A 7,480-nucleotide genomic window follows, 5' to 3' on the forward strand; every position below is an offset into this window, starting at 1 on the left:
GCTGCAAGTCTAGGAAACATCCTAGGAAATCTCTTCTGCACCTTTCCAACTATATCTGGGTGACTGGAACTGCTCATTGTACTTAAATTGTGGTCTCGTCAAAGATGTACAGCTGCATCATGATGTTCCAACCTTTGTACTCGCTACACATCCAAATGAAGCGTGCCAACACATTAACCAATGCAATAGCTCAGCTACCCTTTAATTCCTTCTTCCAGGTCAATTTTAAATTTAATTTGCTATCTCACCTAGAGTTCCATATAATCTATTTGTGTGTGACATTCTCAAAGGCCTTGCAGGTTATACATACACTGACTGCCCTGCTTTCATTGATCATGGTGATCTTTTAATTTTTTTTAAACCCGTCAAATTTGGAGTTGTTAATAGTAAGCTGGGAAAGTGATATGTGGATATAGGAGAGGGGAGTTTGATTGGCAAATGCTACAGGTGAAAAGAAGACAAAAGGGTGTTAGAAAAAGAGAAATGGAAAGACAGGAAGGGTTGTGGGTGGAAGGTGATGGGAAAGGGTAAATTGGGACTAAGAGATGGGAGTTGTGTGTACAGAGAAGGGAAAAGGAGCAGGGTGAGGGGATGGTGGTGGAAATGGGTGCACACCAAAATTAATACAGATGGATGTTGTGGCCCAAAAGGCTTGTTTACAGGTGCCCTCCATAAAGTTTGGGCTAAAGACCCATCATTTATTTATTTGCCTCTACTCCACAATTTGAGATTTGTAATAGAAAAAAAATCACATGGTTAAAGTGCACATTGTCAGATTTTAATACAGGCCATTTTTACACATTGGAGTAGACAAAATGTTTAAGAATTTTTACACATATTGGTTTCACCATGTAGAAATTGCAGCAGTGTTTATACATAGTCCTCCCATTTCAGGGCACCATAATGCTTGGGACACAGCAATGTCATGTAAATAAAAGTAGTCATGTTTAGTATTTTGTTGCATATCCTTTGCATGCAATGACTGCTTGAAGTCTGCGATTCATGGACATCACCAGTTGCTGGGTGTCTTCTCGGGAAGATCTGCCAGTCCTGTATTGCATCCATCTTTAGCTTGTGCTTCTTTTGGGGGCTTATCCCCTTCAGTTTTCTCTTCAGCATATAAAAGGCATGTTCAATTGGGTTCAGATCGGGTGCTTGACTTGGCCACTCGAGAATTGAACATTATTTAGCTTTGAAAAACTCCTTTGTTGATTTAGCAGTATGTTTGGGATCGTTGTCTTGATGTAGAATGAACTGCCGGCCAATGAGTTTTGAGGCATTTGTTTGAATATGAGCATATAGGATGTGGCTATACACTTCATAATTAATTATGCTACTATCATCAGCCGTTGTCTCTTCAATGAAGGTAAGTGAGCCAGTACCTTCAGCAACCATACATGCCCAGGCCATAACACCCCCACCACTGTGTTTCACAGATAAGGTGGTATGCTTTCGATCTTGGGCAGTTCCTTCTCTCCTCCATACTGTGCTCTTGCCATCACTCTGATATATGTTAACCTTTGTCTCATCTCTTCACCAGACCATTTTCCAGAACTGGTTGCTCTTTTAAGCACTTCTTGGCAAACTATAACCTCGCCATCTATTTTTGCGGCTAACCAGTGTTTTGCATCTTGCAGTGTGGCCTCTGTATTTATGTTCATGAAGTCTTCTGAGGACACTGGTCATAAACAAATCCACACCTGACTCCTGAAGAGGTTTTCTGATCTGTCGGACAGGTGTTTGGGGATTTTCGTTATTATAGAGATAATTCTTCCGTCATCAGCTGTGGAGGTCTTCCTTGGCCTGCCAGTCCCTTTGCGATTAGTAAGCTAACCAGTGCTCTCTTCTTAATGATGTTCCAAACAGTTGATTTTGGTAAGCCTAAGGTTTGGTTGATGTCTCGTAACAGTTTTATTCTTGTTTCTCTGTCTCATAATGGCTTCTTTGACTTTCATTGGCACAACTTTGGTCCTCAACCTTGAGAAACAGCATAAACGTTTCCAACGGTGATGGAAAAACCAGGTGCTGAGGGCTCTGTTATACCTGCATGAAGGAGGCAATTAAACACCTGAGCAATTACAAACACCTGTGAAGCCATGTGTCCCTAACATTATGGTACCCTGAAATGGGAAGGGTGGGAGGACTATGTATAAACACAGCTGTAATTTCTACATGGTGAAACCAAAATGTATAAAAATACCCTTTAATAAAGTGTGACAGTGTGCACTTTAACTGCATATGATTTTTTTTTTTTCTATTACAAATCTCAAATTGTGGAGTACAGAGCAAATAAATTAATGATGGGTCCTTGTCCAAACATGGAGGGCACTGTATGTGCTATAAGACTATTGGTAGGGGACTAGGTGTAGAAGTCCAAAGACCTCTAGGTGGCAGCACAGGTACATAAGGTCATGAAGGAGGGAGATTGGATGCTAATCCTTATTAACTGGGGCACAGAATATGAAAACGTGGTTATAATACAATTTTATTAAACGTTGGTTGGGATGCATGTAGAATATTGCATGTATTCTGCCCACACTACAGGAAAATGTGATTGTGCAGGAGAGTTCCTTTCATCACCCATTATTTATCTTCACTTTGCAACACTGTCATCAGAATGTTGACTGTGATGGAGTAATAAGAGAGACTGGTTAACCTGGCTTTGTAATCAGTGGAATAGAGGTAAATGGGATGAAGACAAATGTTCCTGATGGTCCGCAAGGATATGATGGGCTGGAGGGCCTGTTGCTATGCTATATGGCTCTTGATTTCCAAGATGGCGCCGATGTCTATGGCTGCCTGTCTGTTGCTCTCTCTGTTTTTTGTGTTTTCTATTGGTGTTATACAACTAAAGTCTCTGCTGGTCTACGACCGTACATCTCTAATGGACATTCAGCGTAATGTCGGTGCCTTTGTTTACCGCGGACATACTACACTGCCCCCGTTCCTCTTGGGAATCCAAACTCACCTGGAGTGGGTTTTAAGCCCGAGGAAGCGTCGCCGTCGCCGTGGCGCCGTGGCAAACGTAGCGGTCGACTGGTGAAGTCTAAACTGGGTGGGCCAGGAGGTGGGAATCTCCTCGAAAGCCTTGAGCGTCGGGAACACTTTGCTCAGGGACATCTCCGGGGCCTTCAGCCTTCAGCCTGGTGCTCACCAACTGTCAACTGTCAACGGACAATCTCCTCCCCAACGATCGGGAGTGCTGTCCACCTGCTGCAGCACGGAGAACTGGCTTGGCTCACCGTCTCGGTAGGAGGAACGAAGGAGGTCACCTGGTACACCAACTCTTCCGGGTGGGTCCCTTCGCCCCCACCCCTTCCTATGCTCAGGAGCTGCGGCGAGACGGGCCACGCCTCCCATGCTCTCCTCGGCCCCGCCACCGCGGGGTGAATCCCCGGAACCTGAGGACTCTGCACCGAGCTCAGCGATCAGCTGATCTGGTGAGTCCATCCCCCTCCAGGATCGGTTTAGTGAACGCCAGATCCCTGGCAAACAAGACTTTTATACTGAGGGATTTCTTCTGCTCACGTGGACTGGATTTCCTCTGTGTGACTGAGACTTGGATGGGTCCAGGTGAGTGCAGCGCTCTTGTTGAGCTATTACCGGCTGGCTGCTCTTATTTCAACTCACCGCGGATATCGGGCCGTGGAGGAGGAACAGCGGCTGTTTATAAAAATAACTTTAAGTGCAGGCAATGCCCTCTATCATCTTCTTTCTCCAGTTTCGAAGCAACTGTATTTGAAGTGGGCCGCTCCAAACCGGTGCTTTGTGCGGTCATCTACCGACCGCCCAAGTATAATAAGGACTTTGTAAATGAATTCTCTGATTTTCTGGCTGGGATCGTGCCCAACTATGATCGTGTCCTTTTGGTTGGGGACTTTAACATCCATGTGTGCTGTCCTGCTAAGCCGTTAGTGAAGGACTTTTTCAGCCTTGTGGACTCTTTTGATTTTGTGCAGTGTGTGTCTGGTCCCACACACGAACATGGACATACACTGGACCTTGTTCTCTCTCATGGCTTGTCTGTGTTGAATTTGGAAATCTCTGATTGTGTGTTTTCAGATCATATGCCTGTATTGTTTGATGTCAATTTCTCCTGTGAAGCAATTTTGCCTGTGGTGTCTGCTCGGCGCTGTCGGTCTTTTAGCCCTTTTACTGCTGGCAAGTTCTCTGCTGCTTTCGATCAGCTCTGCGCCCCCTCTGCATCCACTCCTCTTGGTACGGAGGAGATTAGTTCGTGGTTTCATTCTTCATGCAGGACTATACTGGACTCTGTGGCTCCGTTAAGATCGTTGAAGCCGAGGGCTAAACCTGAACCCTGGTTCAGTGCAGTGACTCGTGCAGCACGACGGGAGTGTCGTAGAGCTGAGCGAAAGTGGAGGAAGGACAGGCTACAGGTTTCACTTCAAATTCTCAGGGACTGTTGGCGTCACTACCAAAACAGTGTTAAAAAGGCCAAGAGAGAGTACCTGTCTAAAATTATTGTGTCAAAGTGTAACAACCCTCGTGTGCTATTTGAAATCATTGACTCTGTTCTAAATGCCCCGCAGCCTGTCTGTCTGGAAGCTTCACCCGAAATGTGTAATGACTTCCTGCACTTTTTTGTTGATAAGGTTGTTTCCTTAAGGGCTAACATTTCAGCACCTGCCTCTGACCCTTCTGTTTCGGTCCCTTGCCTGGTGGTATTCAACAAGTTTGAGCCTGTGACTATATCGTATTTAAAGGATGTGGTTTCCCATATTAAGCCATCGGGTTCTCCTTGTGATGCGGTCCCTCCACATCTTTTTAAGGAGGTTTTCTCTAGTATAGGGCAGTCGGTTCTTACCATTATTAACAGCAGCTTGTGTTCTGGGGTTGTCCCCGTGAGTTTTAAGCATGCGGTAGTGCAACCACTGCTTAAGAAACCTGGCCTGGATCAATCTGTTCTGGCCAATTTTAGACCCATCTCGAAATTGCCTTTTATTTCTAAATTACTGGAGAGAGTTGTTTATGCTCAGCTAAAACTATTCCTGGAGGAGCATGATATTCGGGAGATCTTCCAGTCTGGATTTAAAACCATGCACAGCACGGAGTCAGCATTGCTAAGGGTTTTTAACGATATCCTCCTGGCTAATGATTCTGGGGATTGTGTGGTTCTTGTCCTGCTGGACTTGTCTGCCGCCTTTGATACGGTGGACCATAATATCTTATTATCTCGGCTACAGCAGTTAGTGGGCATCTGCGACAGTGCCCTGGGATGGTTCAGGTCCTATCTGGCGGGCAGAACCATGTGTGTTAGCCTTGCTGGGTTTGAATCCTCTTCCGCTCCCCTGTCATATGGGGTTCCACAGGGTTCGATTCTGGGGCCCCTGCTTTTCTCGCTGTACATACTTCCTCTGGGTTCCATCCTTAGAAAGCATGGCATCTCCTTCCACTGTTATGCAGATGATACCCAGCTTTATTTGCCGCTGAGGGGGAAGATGCCTTTTCTGTAAAATCGCTTCTGTCTTGTTTTGATGACATTAAGTCCTGGTTGGCCCTAAACTTTCTTGGATTTAATGAAAAGAAGACAGAGGTGATTTTATTTGATCCCAATGGCTGCCGTGAACCTCCATTTGTTGATTTAGGTCCATTGTCAAGGTACGTGAAGCCAACAGTTGTGAACCTGGGTTTTAGGATGGACAGTGACTTTAAATTAGATCGCCAAATATGCGCGGTGGTTAAGTCCAGCTTCTTTCACCTAAGGAAGCTGGCGAAGGTGAAGCCCATTCTCGAGCGGCAGCATTTTGAGACAGTAATCCATGCCTTTATTACATCTAGGCTGGATTACTGTAACGCGCTCTATTTTGGTGTTGTTTCGTTCTTCACTGGCTCGTCTCCAGTTGGTTCAGAATGCTGCTGCTCGCCTTTTAACAGGGACTCGAAAGAGGGAGCACATATCGCCAATTCTGGCCTCCCTACACTGGCTCCCGGTGCACTTTCGGGTTCATTTTAAGTTACTGTTATTTGTTTTTAAATCTCTGAATGGGCTCGCCCCGCCTTACCTCTCTGAGCTGCTCCACCCATACACTCCTGCCCGGTCCCTCAGGTCAGCTGGTCAGCTGCTCCTGGAGGTACCGAGGTCTAGTCGGAGGCTCAGAGGGGATAGAGCCTTCTCTGTTGCTGCTCCAGCACTCTGGAACACCCTGCCGCTGCACATCAGACAGGCCCCCTCACTGTCCATCTTCAAATCCAGTGTTAAAACGCATTTGTACTCCCTGGCTTTTGACCATGCCTGAGGCTTTGCTTCTGTTTGTGGTGTTTTTGATGTTTCTTTATTTTACATGTCTTTTCCTACTACTTCTTTTGATTGTTATTTTTGGTGTGTATTAACTTTTTTGTCAATGATTAGTGATGTACAGCACTTTGTTGCAGCTATGTTTGTTTTTAAAGTGCTCTATAAATAAAATTATTATTATTATTATTATTGATTCCAGGTCCATGGTAACAGTAATAATCGAACACTGAATTCTCCCAATTGTGTTAGCCCTTGCTGTCTCCTCCCCTTCCTCAGCCCTCGGGCTGTCTCCTCCCATCCTTCAGCCCTCGGGGTCCTCCTCCTTTTTCCTTTCTTCTCCCCGCCACCCCCCATCAGTCTGAAGAAAGGTTTTGGCCCTATTTCCTTCGCTCCATAGATGCTGCTGTACCCGCTGAGTTTCTCCAACATTTTTGTCTACCTTACATGGAAAACAAAGATGGGTTTAGAATTAAAAACAAAATGCTGCAAATATTCAGCAGGTGAAACAACACCTGGTTTGTAATGTAAGCATACGTATAAAGTTTGGTGAGTAAGGCGTTTGAGCTACAAGCACTAACAGTTATACAAGAGTACAATATTGGAAATAATAGAAAGGTGACTTAAATACGGGCGTAATGGACATTTCATGATCAAGGTTACAGATTTTCAGAGTTGATTATGAAGAAAAAATGGCAGGTGGGCTGGAGGTGCAAATTAAGGAAGACATTTAGTGTTGCAAAATGAAGATATGCTTTATTCATTATGAAAGGAATCCATTTTATCAGCGTTGAGGGGTAAAAAGGACATGATAATGCTACTGGAAGATTCTGTAGTGAAAAGGAGATAGAGGAACAAATCTAAAAATTACAATGATGAAGCTAAAACCCTAAATTAGGACTATTTAATGACATATATGATCGGGATATGGCATGAAGGGAGAAGACATTTCTGAAATGTGTAACAGTCATGAGAATTTTTTTCGATCAGTATGTTTCTCCCCAAAGCAGGAGGGCATTGCTAGATCTGATAATAGAAACATAGAAATTAGGTGCAGGAGTAGGCCATTCGGCCCTTCGAGCCTGCACCGCCATTCAATATGATCATGGCTGATCATCCAACTCGGTATCCCGTACCTGCCTTCTCTCCATACCCTCTGATCCCCTTAGCCACAAGGGCCACATCTAACTCCCTCTTAAATATAGCCAATGAACTGGCCTCGATTAT

The sequence above is a fragment of the Leucoraja erinacea genome, chromosome 28 (genome assembly GCF_028641065.1).
Source record: "Leucoraja erinacea ecotype New England chromosome 28, Leri_hhj_1, whole genome shotgun sequence".
NCBI lineage: Eukaryota > Metazoa > Chordata > Chondrichthyes > Rajiformes > Rajidae > Leucoraja > Leucoraja erinaceus.